General features: G+C 36.5%; 1 pseudogene; it reads left to right on the forward strand.

Moving 5' to 3' along the window:
- Positions 1-6219, forward strand: part of LOC149560261 (T-complex protein 1 subunit delta pseudogene) — a 32157-nt pseudogene extending 25938 nt beyond the window's left edge.
- The last annotated feature ends 13418 nt before the right edge of the window (positions 6220-19637 follow it).

The raw sequence follows: 19637 nt of genomic DNA on the forward strand, positions 1-19637 counted from the left end.
CTGGTTGAAAAATGACTTTTAGCTATACTAGCACTATTGAAAAATGTGCTCGTGTCCCACCGAATGTACCAAAACTATTAAGTTTTAGGATTTGCACCTAGTACTGAATTGAAAGAGTTTAGTAATCCTTACTTAACATGGGAGTCATTTCACTATGGGAGACTTGCTAATGAAATGAAACCTTCGAGTTCTCAGCGAAAATCTCTAAAATACTTAATGTAAACTTGCAAGGGAAAAAGGTAAGAAACTATTGAAAGCAAACCTAAAACCTAAAGCTTAAATTAATAAAAGGAGGGGATACACCAAAATTTATTACGAAGACTCAAATACACTTGATAGAGAGGGCTATACAACTATGTCAAATGCAAACAAAGCACATCTTCTTGTAAAGATTTGCACAAATAATTTCTGATAAAGTTTCAGTAATGAAACAACAAAAGGAGGAAAAATTTACACCTCACTTTAATTAGTTTCACCTTTAAACACATATCATAACCTACAAATAAACTTACTTTCCTACAAACAGGTGTTGGAATGAGATAGAAAAAATAAGGAATAATAAACATTCTCAAGTTAATCTATCAAATCATTAAAAAAAAATGCACACATAACTTGTAGAAAGGAAAAAGGCTTAACAATGAGCACAAAAAGCATCATCACACTGCTGTCACTTGTATTATGTCTCCAAAAAGATGAATTAGAGAATCTGCAACAAAGATTAGGACTCAGAAAAGAAGTCTCAAAACTCTATCATAAAATTAGAACTCCTCCAAAAATGAGTTACAAAACTCTTTAAGTGCCGAAAAAACAACCTTGGGTCAAATGCAACATAAAAGCCTCCAAATTAGGGCTTAGAAGCTTCAAAAAATGAAGTCCCATGATGCCTAAGACTTTACTAACCCATAATAAGGCCTATGACTCATCAAAATTTATCCCCAAACTCTTCAATTGATTACAAATATCTTCAAATTGACTGGGCAAAAGAAAATTCGATCCTAGAAAACCTACTTTTCCTCTAGATGTTCCCAATTGATTTTCTGAATTAATAAGGATGTAATGGCTCTATTCTTTTAAATGACAAATAGAAAAAAAAAACATTAAATGATTTATAAGGTATCATTTAAATGCTTTTTCTTTACAATATTATATTCATGCAGAAGAAAATAATTAAAACAATCTCTTTTATTTTGCATTTAAAATAAACAAAATATTAAAATGATCAATCATTTTAATATTCTATTTTTAAATAAAATCAAATGCCAAAACAAAAGACTTTATAAACTCCATGTCCATTATAAACAAATGATGAAAAAAAATAAAAACCCTATTCTCTAAGCCCGTAGATTCCAAATTTTATTGAAAATGACATAGGGCAGATAAAACGTTGAAAGAGCTCTAATCTTGTCTCATTTCCACATTTTCATGATCGAAGCCTTCTGGAAGGGTCAAGGGTTCCTAGAATGCCAACTCTGCTGGAAAACTTGATGGTTTTTTCTTTCTTCTCTTCTCCTCCATATGCATTTGTTGAGGCTCACTCTATGATAGCTGTTCATAGAAGGTATGCTTTTTGAAAATATTTGTTGCTGGAACTTGCATTCATATAACATTTTCAATACAATTTTGTGGGCATTTGCTGAAGCTTTTCCTTTATAATATGCTTCTTTATCTTTGTAAATGCCAAAGCCGTCCTGTTGCTATGTTTGTCACGGGATATTTACTATATTATTTTGATGTATCTTGTTCACTGCTGCATATGAGTTTTAGTATTTACAACTTCATGCTGTATATTCACATGTCTTCATGATAACTTGCTAGAGATTTAAAATGAAACCACCATTAATTGGTATTTTCTTATTGGTTGAGCTCATGGGTTTTTGTTGGATTTTATTCTGCAAAACCTGAACATGGGTTTTACTGTAGATTGTAATAGCATTTAGCTTCTTCTTCTTTGCTAGAGATGTGCTTTTTCTAACCCATATACTATTTTAAAAGACTTTCTAGTTACTTTTTTGAATGAATTTGCAAGAAAACCCAGATTGGTTTATTATTTTCCGCCATGTGATCTTTTGCTGGGTAGTTTTCTTTTGGAGGCGATATTATTACTATTATCTACACCTTTATACTTGAATCAAATAGCCCATTACAAGGTAGACACTTTAATCTTTGACTATGATATGTGGGAGTCTTCATTTGATCCTTTGTTATTTGAGCTCATGGGTTCTTTGCTGGAACCATTTTCATTGGTAATGAAATGATGATACTACACACATTGCTATCAATGGATTTGTTTTCATTTTATTGAATGGCTACATTGAACCTAAGTTCTCCAATTTTTTCAATTGGAAGAATTGGAAGGAAATGAATATGGGTTTTGTTCTAGTTTTGTTCAATGTGCTGTGAAGTCAATCTTCCTTCAACATCATCTACACCAAAATGTTACCAAAATTTAAAAGAACCACCTCTTGGAAGTCGAGCACATACACATCTACTAGATCTTTTAACCCTTATACTTAATCATGAATTTGATTGCATATGGGTTTGATTCTTTATGACTTCATCCCATTTAATCTTCAAGAGTACCACTCTAATCAGCTGCATTCTTAGAATCATTGGCACTGTCAAAGACCCACTTTCTCATAAAAGAAGCACTTCTAGTCTGGTTTTCAATGTTATTTTAAAAAATAATTACAGTTTGAACCATTCCCAGAATATATGAATGTTGTTTTATGTATTGTGTTCTTTGACCTTGTATTATACTTTTGTAACAGTCTTCACTCTATTCAAAAGGTAGGTTCATGGAATATGTTGATGTTATAAAATATTTTCTATTGATGTTTCTGAATCAACAATGACACTTGAGTACCAGGGCAACATTCAGTTGTTACATTTCCCGCATTGAGTTGCCAGTAGTGCTAATTTTTTTAATTGAATCAGCTGTAGGAAAATTTCATACTTTCAATAATGATTTCCATTAAATCATTGGATTATGTCTATTGTACTTACTAGTATCTATATTACTATGCACATTATTTTCCATTCTCATGCTGTATTAAATGCATTTCTCTATTTCTTTCTTGAAAAATTCATGTAAGTCACCATTAGCATTTCAATTCAATAGATCCTTTTAACAAGAATTGCTATTCTTGATACTTAAGTTTGAGCTTTGGCATTATGGCAAGTCACTGTAGTTGTTCGTCTTTTAAGAAATGCATTAAATCTTGAGGTTTTTTGAAAACATTTTCTCGTAACATGTTTTACATTTGCAATGAAAACCCCTAAACTCTTAGCATAACTTGAAGTATTTCTTGTTGATTACCTTGCATGTCTTCTTGCAATAAGTACACATTTGCAATATGTGATGTCAATCATCATTTATTTGCTATAATCCTATAGCATATTATTCTGTGTGGTTCAAGCACGGACTTGTGACACTTACAAATAACTTCTTTCAGCTTATTTTCTTTTGTAATGAAATGCATCAATAGAGAACATGTTTAGTTGTAAAGATAGGTAGTCATTGCTTAGATCCTTTAGGATCTAACATCAATTTTCTCTCTTTTTTGCAGCTGTTGGAGAACATGGAGCTTGGAGCTGGACGAGTACAGTAGGGAATCCATAACTAGTCAAAACAACAAGCAATGACTGGTTATCTCTACTCTTATTTCTTTCATTCATATGTATCTTCTGTTTGTGTATTTCTTTATGAAAGAAAACTAGATAGCTATACTCATGGCTTGTGTGAGATCCTTTCTTTTTAGCATATCAATTCATTTCATTTTTCAGAAACATCAATTGTATATTTGAAAGTGAATAATACAAGGACATTTTTTTTTTTTAATGAAATGATGGCACTTATGTAGTTTTCTCATATGCATACTTAAATTTTACACATTGGCAAAATTTTACTAATAGTAATCATATAGGCAAGACATGTGGAACATTGAAGTGTTATCTCTAGTAAAAATTAAGTCATATAGTTATAAACCAATGTAGAGTGTCCATGTGTTTTCCTTCAAAAGAATTTAGACCTATTAGCAAAGGAATCTTGACTAGTAAGAAGATGCTTGGAAAAGAAAGTTGTGTGAGTATGAATTTTGATGAAAATAATGCATGAAACAAGAGAATACTCAGGTTTATCATGGGTCACCTAGTACCTTAGATACATGTGTCCCTTGATTGAAAAATTTGGTGAACTAAAGGCAAAGAAACCATTCAAACATATGCTAAGCTGATAGATAGAGAAACACTAAGCTCCTAAGGTGCATTGTTGAAAGTTTTAGTGATAAGAGTTTACTACATATGGTGAATTTGAATCAAAGTTTTATCACATCTCAAAGAAATCCTACCAATGGGACAAGAACCAATCAAAGATCAAAGTTTTCCATCTAGCACTAGTAAATTTGGACCTATTTTTTTGACTTGATTCTGGTCAAAATTTTGATAGTTAAATGTTGAAAGTCAACATCACTAGAATTGCATCGAAAGTTCAATTCAAAAGTTTGACGCATTCCACAACTAACAATGTATTGATGAGAAGATCCTTCAAAAAGCATCCCTATCTATGTCACATTTTGACGCTAGACAACTAATTCAAAACATCGAATTATCAATGCCAACCAAAAATGATTCAACAGGTGTGGTATACCGTCAATGACAAACTCTTTCAAACTATTGACTTTAGCTAGAGATGATTTGATGAGTTTTTTATACCATCAATGATAAATTGCGTCAAAATTTCAATGATAGCTAAGCTTTATATAAATAAAATAAATTTTTAGTTTTCTTTCTTGTGGATGGGCTCTATATTGGAGTCATCATCTTTACTTGAGCTCATTGTATAGTCTTTGGATTCACTAGTGACTACAATGAGAAGTAAGAACAAACTTGTTCAAGTGAGAGGGATTTAATCTGACACTTGAAGTCTCATTAGAGGGTATTCAATCTACTGATTTACTACTAGGGTTTTGAGAGGTGAAGCAAACAACACAAAGAAGTTTTGGAAGAAGTTGAAAATGGTGACCACAATGTAGCACTTGTGGGTAGCATTGGCTACTAAGATAGAAAAATACATTGACACCAAGTGCAAGGACATTATCTAGCATGCCAACATCATTGCAATGAAGGTCATTTCAGATGCAATTTGAACCTTACTAAATTCCAAGGGCATGGACAATATGTTTAACACCTCCTTAGGTGATGTGATCATCACCAACGATGATGCCACCATTCTTAATGAAATGGAGGTAACTCAACTAGCTGCTAAAATGCTTGTAAAGCTTTCAAAATCTCAGGATATTGTTGCTAGTGATGAGACGAGAACAATTTTTTTCATCATCAATGCGATTCTTAAATAATGCAAGAATTTTTTTGTCTAAGGGTGTTCATCCTACCATTATGTCAGAGGCCTTTCACAGGGCCTCTAAGAAGGTCATCAAGGTTTTAACTACCATGACTATTCTTGTTGAATTGATGAACCATGACTCTTTGGTGAAAAGTGCAAGCACTTCTTTGAATAGTAAGGTTGTTAGCCAATATACTACCTTATTGGCCTCACTTTCTGTTGACATTGTCATGAATTTCATGGATCTTGCGAAGCCTGACATTGTGGATTTGAGGGACATCAAAGTTTTGCAAAAATTGGGCGGGACTATCAATGATATAGAGATGGTTAAGGGTTTGGTGTTTGATAAGAAGGCAAGCCATGTAGCTAGAGGCCCCACCAAGATTAAGAATGTGAAGATTGACATAATATAGTTCCAAATTCTATCTCCCATGATAGACATTGAGAAAAACCTTGTGGTCTTTGATTATACAATAATGGATAGGATTTTGAAGGAGGAGAGGAATTATATTCTGGGCATGATAAAGAAGATAAAAGCCACTAGATGCAACATGTTATTGATCCAGAAGTATATTCTATGAAATTTCATGACTAATATTTTGTTGCATTATCTATCCAAGGAAAAGATTTTGGTGGTCAAGGATGTGGAAAGGGATAAAATTGAGTTCATTACTAGAAAGCTGAATTTTTTACCAATTTCTAATATTGAACACTTTAGGGAGGAGAAGCGGGGGCATGCTGATTTGGTTGAAGAGCTTTTGACCAGTGACATTGACATGGAATGGGCTATCCAAAACTTATATGCATTTTTCAAAAAATCCCATATCCCCAGTCTCTCACACAATCTATTGCTACGTCAAGTAACAACTTTTAACTAACAATAGTTGTTGGTGTTGCAAGTTTTGGTATAGTTTCTAAGGAAGCCCTAGCTGCAACTATTGGACCATTAATTGAGGTTCCAAATTTACTTTTATTGGTATATGTAAAAATTTCTTTTAGAAGGCGCTGGTTTGGAGAAGTTGCTAGCAAGTCTAGAAATATTTGACATCAGTTCTGATTGCAAGAGATGCTTCTAGGACTGGCATGTATACAACACTATTGGGGTTTATTTTGTTAAACTTATTTTGTACCTATTACTTAGACAATGCATTTTGAGCCATGAGGCTAAACATGGATGTCTTTCATTTGGTGTGCTAATTCATTAAGATAAACACCCAAGTTTGCATTTTAAATCATGATTTATTTATTTTGGGCTTAAGAATTGGTACAACAGCTTAGAAAATTTATCCTTTAACATTCATTAATAGTAGCACATGAAAACATAACATTCAATAACATGTGAAATAAGGTATTTAAACATGCATCAACCAATTATGATTTAAGTTTGGATCACCTACCTAATACATCTACATGGTTAAGTGCTACCTAACTATGTCCAAGGTGTCTGCACATTGGAGGCATACTCTGCCTACTAGGCTACCTACATACTTGTATACATAGGATCAAGACCCTTGAACTACTCACTCTAATGAATATGTAGTTCTGGTTTTTAATTGTTTTGATGTAGTTGTATTCCTATAACCACTGGTGAGCTTTACTCACCTAATACAACTCTTCGCCATCATACACTCACTTGGGAAAATTAGGTGGTTTTTTATAATTACAATTCTGTAATACCCTTGTGTAACCCTTGTGTTGTAGTTTACAGTTAATGCAAGGTTAACATATATACGTCCTAACTCACTCCTTATATAGTTATGTTTAAAAGCTTGTGACAATAATCAATGGGTCTAAATAGACTAGTCAAGTTAATGCTAGTTGGGAACAACTAATTGTTCATTTTATTGTACCTAATCTAATGACAGTTTCACAAGAATTTGTAATCAACCCAACTAATCAACAACTACACCAATTGAACTAGGTTACGACTTGTCACTTAGCATAGGTGGCATGATTTTTATTGTTTTATTATTTGGATTCTAGAATATGTATGTAGATGGAACAATTTTTCTGTTGTGCCAATATGTACTAAGAAACTTAAAAAAGATCTCTCTCTCTATATAAATACTACAAGTTGTGCATTTTGTCATGTATTGCATCTGCATTTTCTTTTCCATTTCTTAAGTTATAAGAGTGTTTCAAGGTTGGGAACCACTTCAACATCCTTTGCATGGTTTAGAGGTAATGTCGCTGTGGTAGTGAGAATAACTTCAGTGAAGAGTTGAGTGTAAGGAGTTACCCCCTTGAACATTCAAGAAACATTCAATAACATGTGAAATAAAGTATTTAAACATGCCTCAAAAAAGTATGATTTAATTTTGGATCACCTACCTGATTATTTTGGAAGTTTGATCTCACCAAAAATCACAAAATGTAAGAACAACTATGCCAAAAAGAATGTAAAAAGATGATTATCGTGCACAATCATTTTTTTAGCTCTTTTGGAACAATTGTTCTTACAATTTTTTGCCTCAACCTCCAACTGGTCAATATGTGTTTTGAAAAATTATTCTTGGACTGGGTATGTGTAGGATCATGGTGTACCAAACTATGGCCTTAAGTGGTAGTGAAAAATTAGAAAATTAGGGTTATGTCAACTTGACACATAATTTTAAACTGGTTATGGACTTTATATCAGAAAGTTGTAAGAAAATAATCTGTAGGAAATTGAATGTAGTTTCTAAACTACTAGGCCTTATTAGGAGAAAAAAATAATTGATTGGTCAAAAGTTTGGATTTTAATGCATCACTACAAAAATTTCAGGGCGAAAATAAAAAGTAGGTGTATGTCTGACCACCTTAATCAAAATCAAATGATAATATTTTTTTAATATAATTATAGATATAAAATGTAGACTCATGCTTAAATGCGACACATATTTTTTAGTAGTTTTATTCCAAATAAATAATTAAAATTGAATTTTCTACCAAAACTTTTTTGGAAAAAAAAAAATCTTGTGTCTAACCACATTAACTAATAGAAAATTTTAACAAATTTAATTTTTTAAAAATATTTCTTATACTAGGCGAAGCATATAATGTGAGGAAACTTTTAGATTTAAAATTTTTTATACTGTTTGAAAGTTATAGCTATTTTTCAATCAGTATGTCAATCAACACTTTACAATAGTCTTCATTGAAAATTAACTAATAAATACTTATCGATCTTAGAATTTGACAGCAATTATATCAATGGAATCTCGAGAGTGACATTAAAAAACTCTTTTTGTTTCATTCAATTTTGATCAAAATAACATTGTCAGATGGCTACCCGAAGTCTGAGTGTCACTAAAACCCTCCTCAAACACATTTTTTGGGTTGACCAGATAGGCTTGGTAAATATCAGGCCTAATTGGATATCCAATATGGCCCAATAAGTTCCCACCAATTTTTGGAGGGAAATTTCAAAAGCGATTTTTTTTTTTTTAATTTTAAATTTGGAGGGAGACAAATTTAAAGGGAAATAAACTTAAGAGAATAACTTTACACAATTTTAGAAGAAAATATATTTTGTGAATGTGTGAAAATTAATATTACAATTATTATTATATTATAGTAATATATATGGTTATTATTATTAAATATAATATAGTTCTAAATATAATATAGTGATATATATGATATATATTATTATTAAATATATATAATAGTATTATATGACAAAATTATTCTATATAATAATATATATTGTTATTTTTATTATTAAATCTATAATCTAGTAACATATATGATTATTATTCTTATATAATCTAATAATATATTATTATTATATTAAAATATACAATATAATATAATTATTAAATATAATATTGTCCCTTCGACCCATACGAAGGATTCTAATATGTCCGTAGGGGTCCTAGGACCCCTAGGGACATATTTCATCATCTAATGGGTTGAAAGGGGTCATAGGTCAACCTATGACCCCCTTTGACCCATACGAAAGATTTTAATATGTCCCTAGGGGTCCTAGGAACCCTAGGGACATATGTCATAATGTAATGGATCGAAGGGTGTCATAGGTCACCCTATGACCCCTTTCGACCCATAAGAAGCATTCTAATATGTCCCTAGGGGTCCAAGGAACCCTACACATATGTCATCTTACAATGAATCAAAGGGGGTCATAGGTCACCCAATGACCCCCTTCGACCCATATGAACGATTCTAGCATATCCTTAGGGGTCCTAGGACCCCTAGGGACATATGCCATCATTTAATGGGTCGAAGTGGGTCATAGGTCAACCTATGACCCACTTTGACCCATACGAAAGATTCTAATATGTCCCTAGGGGTCCTAGGACCCAGAGGGACATATGTCATCACATAATGGGTCGAAGGGGGTCATTGGTCACCCCATGACCCCCTTCAACACATATGAAGGATTCTAACATGTCCCTATGGGACCTAGGACCCCTAGGGACATATGTCATCATGTAATGGGTTGAAGGGGGTCATTGGTCACCCCGATACCCCCATTGACCCATATGAAGAATTCTAACATGTTCCTAGGGGTCCTAGGGACATATGTCATCATGTAATGGGTTGAAGGGGGTCATAGGTCAACCTATGACTCCCTTTGACCCATATGAAGTATTCTAACATATGTTGTCATATAATAGGTCGAAGGGGGTCTTCAACTCATAGGAAGGATTCTAATATGTCCCTAGGGGTCCTAGGATCCCTAGGGACATATGTCACCATGTAATGGGTCGAAGGACCTATGACCCCCTTCGACCCATATGAAGCATTCTAATATGTCCCTAGGGGTCCTAGGACCCCTAGGGACATATGTCACCATGTAATGGGTTGAAAGGGGTCATAGGGACCTATGACCCCCTTCGACCCATAAAAAGAATTCTAATATGTCCCTAGGGGTCCTAGGACCCTTAGGGACATATGTCGTCATGTAATGGGTCGAAGGGGGTCATAGATTCCTTCGACCCATAGGAAGCATTCTAATATGTCCCTAGGGGTCCTAGGACCCCTAGGGACATATGTCATCATGTAATGGGTTGAAAGGGGTCATAAATCAACCTATGACCCCCTTCAACCCATAGGAAGGATTCTAATATGTCCCTAAGGTTTCTAGGACCCATAAGGACATATTTCATCATGTAATGGGTCAAAGGGGGTCATAGGTCACCCCGTGACCCATTTCGACCCATATGAAGGCTTCTAACATGTCTACAGGGGTCCTAGGACCCCTTTGGACATATGTTGTTATGTAATGGGTTGAAGGGGGTCATCGATCACCCCATGACCCCCTTCGACCCATATGAAGGATTCTAACATGTCCCTAGGGGTCCTAAGACCCCTAGGGACATATGTCGTCATTTAATGGGTTGAAGTGGGTTATAGGTCAACTTATGACCCCCTTTGACCCATATGAAGAATTCTAGCATATGTCATCATGTCATGGGTCAAAGGGGGTTATAAGTCAACCTATAACCCCCTTCAACCCATAGAAAATATTTTAATATATCTATAGGGGTCCTAGGACACCTAGGGACATATGTTGTCATGTAATGGGTCGAAGGGGGTGATAGGTTAGCCTATGACACCCTTCGACTCATATGAAGCATTCTAATATGTCCTTAGGGGTCCTAAGACCCATAGAGACATATTTCATCATATAATGGACCAAAGGTAGTCATAGGTCACCCTATGACCCCCTTTGACCCATTAGAAGCATTCTAATATGTCCCTAGGGGTCCTAGGACTCCTAGGGACATATGTCATCATGTAATAGGTCGAAGGGGATCATAGGTCAACCTATTACCCCCTTAACCCATAGGAAGGATTCTAATATGTCCATAGGGGTCCTAGGACCCCTAGGGACATATGCTATCATGTAATGGGTCAAAGGGGGATTCTAATATATCCCTAGGGCTCCTAGAACCCCTAGGGACATATGTCCTCATGTAGTGGGTCGAAGGAGGTCATAGGTCACGCTATGACCCCCTTTGACCCATAAGAAGCATTCTAATATGACCCCTAGGGACATATGTCATCATGTAATGGGTTGAAGGGGGTCGTAGGTCAACCTATGACCCCCTTTGACCCATAGGAAGGATTCTAATATGTCCCTAGGGATCCTAGGACCCCTAGGGACATATGTCATCATGTAATGGGTCAAAGTGGGTCATAGGTCAACCTATGACCCCCGTCAACCCATAAGAAGGATTCTAATATGTCCCTAGGGGTCCTAAGACCCTTAGGGACATATGTCATCATGTAATGGGTCAAAGGGGGTCATCGGTCACCCCATGAACCCCTTCAACCCATATGAAAGATTCTAACATGTCTCCTAGGGACATATGTCATCATGTAATGGGTCAAAGGGGGTCATAGGTCAACCTATGACTTCTTTTGACCCATACGAAGCATTCTAATATGTCCCTATAGGTCCTAGGACCCCTAGGGACATATTTCATCATGTAATGGGTCAAAGGGGGTCATAGGTCACCCCATGACCCCCTTCCACCTATATGAATGATTCTAACATGTCCCTAAGGGTCCTAGGACCCATAGGGACATATGTCTTCATTTAATGGGTTGAAGTGGGTCATAGGTCAACCTATGATCCCCTTCGGCCCATACAAAAGATTCTAACATGTCCCTAGGGGTCTTAGGACCTCTAGGGACATATGTTATCATGTAATGGGTTAAAGACCTATGACCCCCTCTGACCCAAAGGAAAGATTCTAATATGTCCCTCGGGGTCTTAGGACCCCTAGGGATATATGTCATTATGTAATGGGTCAAAGGGGGTCATAGGGTGACCTATGACCCCCTTCAACCCATAGGAAGCATTCTAACATTTCCCTAGGGGTCCTAGGACCCCTAGGGACATATGTTGTCATGTAATGGGTGAAAGGGGGTCATAGGTCACCCTATGACTCCCTTCGACCCATACGAAGGATTCTAATATGTCTCTAGGGGTCCTAGGACCCCTAGGGACATATGTTATCATGTAATGGGTCGAAGGGGGGTCATAGGTCAACCTATGATCCGCTTTGACCCATACGAAATATTCTAATATGTCCCTAAGGGTCCTAAGACCCATAGGGACATATGTCATAATGTAATGGGTCGAAGGGGGTCATAAGTCACCCTACGACCCCTTTGACCCAAAAGAAGCATTCTAATATGTCCCTAGGGGTCCTAGGACCCCTAGGGATATATCTCATCATGTAATGGGTCGAAGGGGGTCATAGGTCACCCCATGACCCCCTTTGACGTATATGAAAAATTCTAACATGTCCCTAGGGGTCTTAGGATGCCTAGAGACATATGTCATCAAATAATGGGTCGAAGGGGTTCATACGTCACCCCATGACCGCCTTCGACCCATAGGAAGGATTCTAATATGTCCTTTGGTGTTCTAACACCCCTAGGACCCCTAGGGATATATGTTGTCATGTAACCTTCGACCTATATGAAGCATTCTAATACGTCCCTAAGGGTCCTAGGACCCCTAGGGACATATGTCCTCATGTAATGGGTTGAAGGGGGTCATAGTTCACCCTATGACCCCCTTTGACCCATAAGAAGCATTCTAATATGTCCCTAGGGCTCCTAGGACTCCTAGGGACATATGTTGTCATGTAATGGGTCTAAGGGGGTCATAAGTCAACCTATGACCCCCTTTAACCCATAGGAAGCATTCTAATATGTCCCTAGGGGTCCTAGGACCCCTAACAACATATGTCATGTAATGGGTTGAAGTGGGTCATAGGTTGGACCCATAGGAAGGATTCTAATATGTCCATAGGGGTCCTAGGACCCCTAGGGACATATGTCATCATGTAATGGGTCAAAGTGGGTCATGGGGTAGGTCACCCCATGACCCCCTTCAACCCATATGAAGGATTCTAAGATGTCCCCAGGGGTCCTAGGGACATATGTCATCATGTAATGGGTTGAAGGGACCTATGACCCCCTTTGACCCATAGGAAGCATTCTAATATGTCCCTAGGTGTCCTAGGACCCCTAGGGACATATGTCAACATGTAATGGGTTGAAGTGGGTCATAGGTTGAATAGGAAGGATTCTAATATGTCCTTAGGGGTCCTGGGACCCCTAAAGACATATGTCATCATGTAATGGTTCAAAGGGGGTCATCGGTCACCCCATGACTGCCTTCGACCCATATGAAGGATTCTAACATGTCCCCAAGGGTCCTAGGACCCCTCAAAACATATGTCATCATGTAATGGGTCAAAAGGGGTCATAGGTCAACCTCTGACCCCCTTCGACCCATACAAAGCATTCTAATATGTCCCTAGGGGTTCTAGGACCCCTAGGGACATATGTCGTCATGTATTGGGTCGAAGGGGGTCATAGGGTGACCTATTTGGAAGGAAAAAATTTAGAAAAAACCATTCAGTTGTGGGCTTCAAGACTATATAAGATATTTTTCAGCAACAAGACAGTGGTAGAGCAATGTCGGCTTTTCATGCACTTATTAAAGATGCAAAAGATGAGACCTATGCTTTCCAAATTGAAGATTCATGTCAATAAAAAGTTGGAAGGAAATGCTATTATTGTGAAGAATCTTTTCAGTGCTCTCAATAGCAGTGGGAAAAATAGCAGGGAGAAGGATAACAAAGCTGCTCGAAGGGTTATTACAACCATTTTGGTAAGTCATCATTTGAGAAAGGGTAGATATATGACACAAACATGTATTAATTTGAATCTAAATCATACTACTTTGAGAAGAGCACCTAGTCAATAAGATTAAATTGATGATCCTCTTCAAAATGAAACATGGACATTTGGTGGGAGACTTCCACATTGTGATAAGAAGCTATTCGATGATGTGAAGGAAGAAATTACACAATTTTGGCACTCTAGCTCATGAGTATCACCCAATGCTAAAGACATGTTAAAGTTGAGAATTGGCATCAGAGACCACATGCCACATCCTAAACACTATTTGGAGGTAAGTCAAACTATGTTGTTAAAATAATTTAGAGAGAGTCATCCAAGTCTTCATATATCACAAAGGGCTTTTGAATCTTTGAAGCCATTTTATTGTGTGCCACTCAAAATTTGAAATACATGTTGCAAATATCATGTTGAGTTTTCTATGGACCATGAACTATTACGCTCCATCCATTATACTTTGTATAGTAAAGAAATGTTGGAGGATTGTGGTGCTAGTGGGCTTCCAAAATAATCAAGAGACTTGCTATATCAACTATTATGTCATAGAGTTGATGGTTGTTTCTTTTATAGAAATGCTTGCTTAAATGAGAAGTGTTCCAGAATGTGGTGGCTTATCCAAGTTTGACACATGTTTCCATGAGGCATGCAAACTAGATCTTGGAAAGACAATAGTGAAAAAAAAGGTATATGAAATGGTGATATACACATTGAAGAGTGGGGATGAGAGCTCTAAATGTGAATTGGTTGGAAAAGATATCAGTGTGGCTAGTTTTATTTCAGATTTCAAGGAAAATCTTTTTTACAAGTATCCAAGACATAGTCACAGGTCTTAGTGGTTGGATCAACAATTTAGAATGTGTAAGGAGACTTTTTCCATTGGCACTATTATATCAGTTGTTGATTTTGCTGAGAACTACACATTGCAACCTGAAAATGAGACATAATCTCAGTATTACAACTCCATTCAGATTGCTACTTTTGTTCACATAACATATAGACATGCCCCTGATAGTGCGGAAGATAATCAGAATATTATTAGAGAGTATCATTTTTATATGAGTGATGATAGATCTCACTCTCACGAGTTTGTGCAACATTGTTTCGAGAATTATTTTGATTTCTTACATGAGCATGCAATTGCTATGGATAGAGATATCATTTGGTTAGATGACTGTACAGGTCAATTCAAGAATGCTCACATGTTTTATTGGTTGTGTAGGGTGCATGTAGAGAGAGGGGTGGCTCATAGTTGGAATCTTTTTGAGTCTGGCCATGGAAAAGGGGAACATGATGGAGTACGAGCATGTGTGAAGGGAGCTCTAGCTAAGGAGCAACTGAAGATTTCAGCAATAGAACTTCTTGATGCTCATAGCATTGTTGATTGGTGTAGTTTAGCATTATCACATGGGGGGCCTCTTGATTCAGTGGTATGTAGGTTCTTTTGGTTGGTTGAGGAAGGGTCCATAGCTAATAGATCAGATTGTGCTACAATGAGAGACTCATAAAAAATGCATTCATTTCAGAGCTTTGATTCTAGTACATGGACCATCTGGACACAACAACTAGCTTGCTTTTGTCATAGTTGTTTTCAGTGTGATTAGGATCATTGTGAGTCAAGTGAGTGGGTGGAAACATGGGCTCCACATTATCTTACTCCATTTTCTATCATACCCTCTATCATAAATGATGACATGGAAAGTTCACTTGAGCATAACCATCTATCAGATCTACTTCAACTAGGACATGTCTTTGCATTGGTTGCACCATAGGGGAATGCTGAAAAATTTGATTATTGGTTAGCACGTTGTGTAAGAGGTAAATAAAAACTTGCACAAACGATCACAAATGATGATGGATTCACATATCCTACTAGTTCAATGGTTGTTGTTGGAACATGGCTATGGACATACATGCTTAGAAGTAACGAAATTCCTACATTCGAAGACTATCAAAAGCATAAAATAATTCTCATATATTTGCATCTTATTATAGCAACAAAAGTAAGGTTGTTGAAGCATCAAGGAAGACCAAAAGTAAAAGAACTTTTTACTATTGTTAATGCTGATCATGAAGCCCTATTGGAGACCCTAAAATAGAGAGAGGACCCTACTAAAACACTCGACTAGGTATATTTACTTCTTATGTTATTTTCTTCATAATGATTCAATGAATTGATGATTATCTTGTTTAATACAATAAGTTACTAATTTTTTAATGATATTGGAATGTAGGTACATCATGAAGAGTTGGTGGGGGTGGTGTTGGGGAGAATTCCTAAGATTTATGATGTATTATGATGTAAAATGTGAACTTTTTTTGTATATGGTTTTTGTAATAATGAAAAAGACAGGTTAAATTAGTTGTACATTCTAATTTGTATTTTGGTAGGTTCTTTGTAAGGAATTATAAGAGGAAGATATTGAACAAGTTCTTGCAAATCATATTTGCATGTGATACAAGGCTATAAGGACAATTTTAAGAGTGTTTATAACTATATGAAAGATAATTGCTTGTGGATATCTTATTACAAGTTTGGCTTTTTTCTTATTTGACATAGAGCTAACATTATGATTATTAAAACTATTTTTATCAAACTAATCAAATAAGAAAAATCTAGAAAGTATGGATGAACAATTAGGATACTTGATTTCTTAAAAAATAATTTGGCTAAGGTTTCAATAAGTTTGAATATTCATTCACAATGAGGCATTGAAACAAAAAGTGATTTTATGATGCTAATATTGTGTAAGCCTTTTACTACAAGTCTTATCAATGCATTTCATTATTTTTTATGGTGTGAGGTTTCCATTGTATATTTTACTTATTATTTTATTCTAATAATGTGATCTTGTATATTGTCAACATTTGGAACTGAAGCAATATGTTGCATTTGATCCTCTCCATAATCATCTTCATGTTCAAGTGCATCATAGTTCATAGTATTTCTCCTTTTTGTTGGTTCATCATGGTTACCATGCATTATTGCAACCATGCCAACTCTTCCTCCATTGGTTACCATGTTTAGAATCATTAGGAAAATTGCATATACTCTGAATTTTTAGTAGCAAGGTTCTCACAATTTTTTTTTACAATACTATAAAAATAATCTTCTAAGCTTTGGTTAGCTACCATCTCCAGATGAGCTATTCATTAATATGGTGATTTAACATCACCAAAACATGTTGAGCTCTTAGGCCCACCCCTTGAAACAAGAGTAAAATCGACAAGAATCCCTTTGCATACAGTCTCAAGCCTCCCCAAATGAACTAGGCATTACCAAGGTGGTTCAACATCACCCATTAGTGTTGAACCCTTAGGCCCACCCTTCCAACTGAGAGGAAAACTGGTTCTTAGTCCAATAACATTAATGAAATACAGGGTTGTTGATCATCCACATACCTACTACATCTAATAAAAAGAATTTTTAAGAATGCACGACATGTTTCCAAATGCATATCCATGAAAATGCACAAAAAAGAAATTCTATAATATTAAAGGATGCTAGTCCCTTTGCATACACCCTTTATCATCTCTAGAAGAGCAAGTGATTTCCATGTGGATTCAATATCACCCAAACATGTTGAGCTCTTAGGCACACCCATTTAAATTAGTAGGAAAATGGATTGGTTATCCAACAATTTTCATGCTAAGAAAGCTTGTTAATTGATCACATACCAACCGCATCTCATCAAAAATAAATAAATCAACTAACGCATACATGAGGTATACACAATCACTAACCATTCTATGCACTTTTTTATCACATCAATACATGGAACACTAGTGCAAAGTACCTAATTGTTTTTCTTTTCTTGATGTAATAAGGTCTAGGGATAGATCTAATGATCTCCCTATGACCATCCACATTTGTAATGGACACAAGACCCCATGGTGCAACTATAAGCCTTGGCCATCAATTGGTCCAATAAAGTGGATTTTGGATAAATTCCATATTTTTTAGGCAAGTCTAGATGTTTTAAACATTATTAGGGTCCCTAAGAGTTTGTAGAGTCCATTTGCAAACAAATTTGTAATAAAACTTGTCTTAGTGCAAAAATTGCAAAAAGTTGCTTAGCAACTTTTGCAATTTTCTTGACAACTTTTCAAAATCTAACTCCTAACGGCTAGAACTATTCGAATCATTAGTGCCATTAGCTTCCGATGGGCAAGTGAACCCTAGTGACATCCTTGTTCTAGTCATAGAGACCATCCATCATCCGTGGCCACCCCGTATCGAGGAGTCTCCAAGGTGCTCTAAGTGTGTTTCAAGGTTGATCTTCAGAGGGTCATAACTTGGAGCTCATGAGGGCTATCAATGAACTATCAAATGATACAAGATGGTGATGCTAACGCCTAAAATAGCCTATCTCATTTTTTAGAGATCACATTCTATTTGGATTCAGCACAATGATCTCGCTTGATGCCAAAACTCGCAGTGTGCCTTAGTTCATAGGTGCACCGCAACATAACTTTGAAACCATTGATCTTGGCATCGAATCATCAGTGCCATTATCTCTGGGTGAATGGGTGAACCCTAGTCACACCCTTTTTTAGGCCATAGAGACCATCCATCATCCGCGGCCACCCCATACTAAGGAGTGTCCAAGGTGCTCTAAGTGCATTTTGAGGTTGATATTCTGAGGGTCATAACTCAGAGCTCGTGAGGGCTATCGATGAACTGTCAAATGCTATAGGATGGTGATGCTGAGACCTAAAATAACCTATCTCATTTTTGAGAGATCACATTCCGTTTGGATTCGACACAACGATCTCACTCGATGCCAAAACTCACAGTGTGCCTTAGTTCATAGGTGCACGTTGTGTAACTTTGAAACTATTGATCTTGGCATCAAATCGTCTATTCCATTCATCTAAGTGGGTGGGTGAACCCTAGTCACACCCTTGTTCCAGCCATGGAGACCATCCATCGTTCATGGCCACCCTGTACCAAGGAGTCTCCTAGTTGCTCTAAGTGCATTTTGAGGTTGATCTATCGATAAACTATTGAATGCTACAAGATAGTGATGCTAAGACCTAAAATAACCTATCTCATTTTTGAGAGATCACATTCTGTTTGGATTCGGCACAACGATGTCGCTCGATGCCAAAACTCACAGTGTGCCTTAGTTCATAGGTGCACCATAGCGTAACTTTGAAACTACTGATCTTGGCATCGAATCGTCAGCGCCATTAGCTCTAGATGGGTGGGTGAACCTTAGTGACACCCTTGTTCTAGCCACGGATACCATCCATCATCCACGGTACCTTGTACCGAGGAGTCTCCAAGGTGCTCTAAGTGCATTTTGAGGTCGATATTTCGAGGGTCATAACTCAGAGCTTGTGAGGGCTATCAATGAAATGTTGAATGCTACAAGACGATGATGCTGAAGCCTAAAATAACTTGGAGCTCATGAGGGCTATCGATGAACTATCCAATCAAGTCTCTTAAGTTGAGATATTTTGAAGTTATGTTGAAATTGAGAAGTTGTAGTATGAGGATAGTAACAAAGTGAAGTGCTAGTTATCAAAGATTATGAATCTATGAATGACTTGGTGGTTGGGAATAGAATCCATGGTTGAGGAGTGGAGTCCTTAACTCTATTGAGATTAGATTTGAAGCCAAGAG

The sequence above is a fragment of the Cupressus sempervirens genome, chromosome 4, assembly GCF_028749045.1.
Source record: "Cupressus sempervirens isolate cs-2001-9-10 chromosome 4, ASM2874904v1, whole genome shotgun sequence".
Lineage (NCBI taxonomy): Eukaryota > Viridiplantae > Streptophyta > Pinopsida > Cupressales > Cupressaceae > Cupressus > Cupressus sempervirens.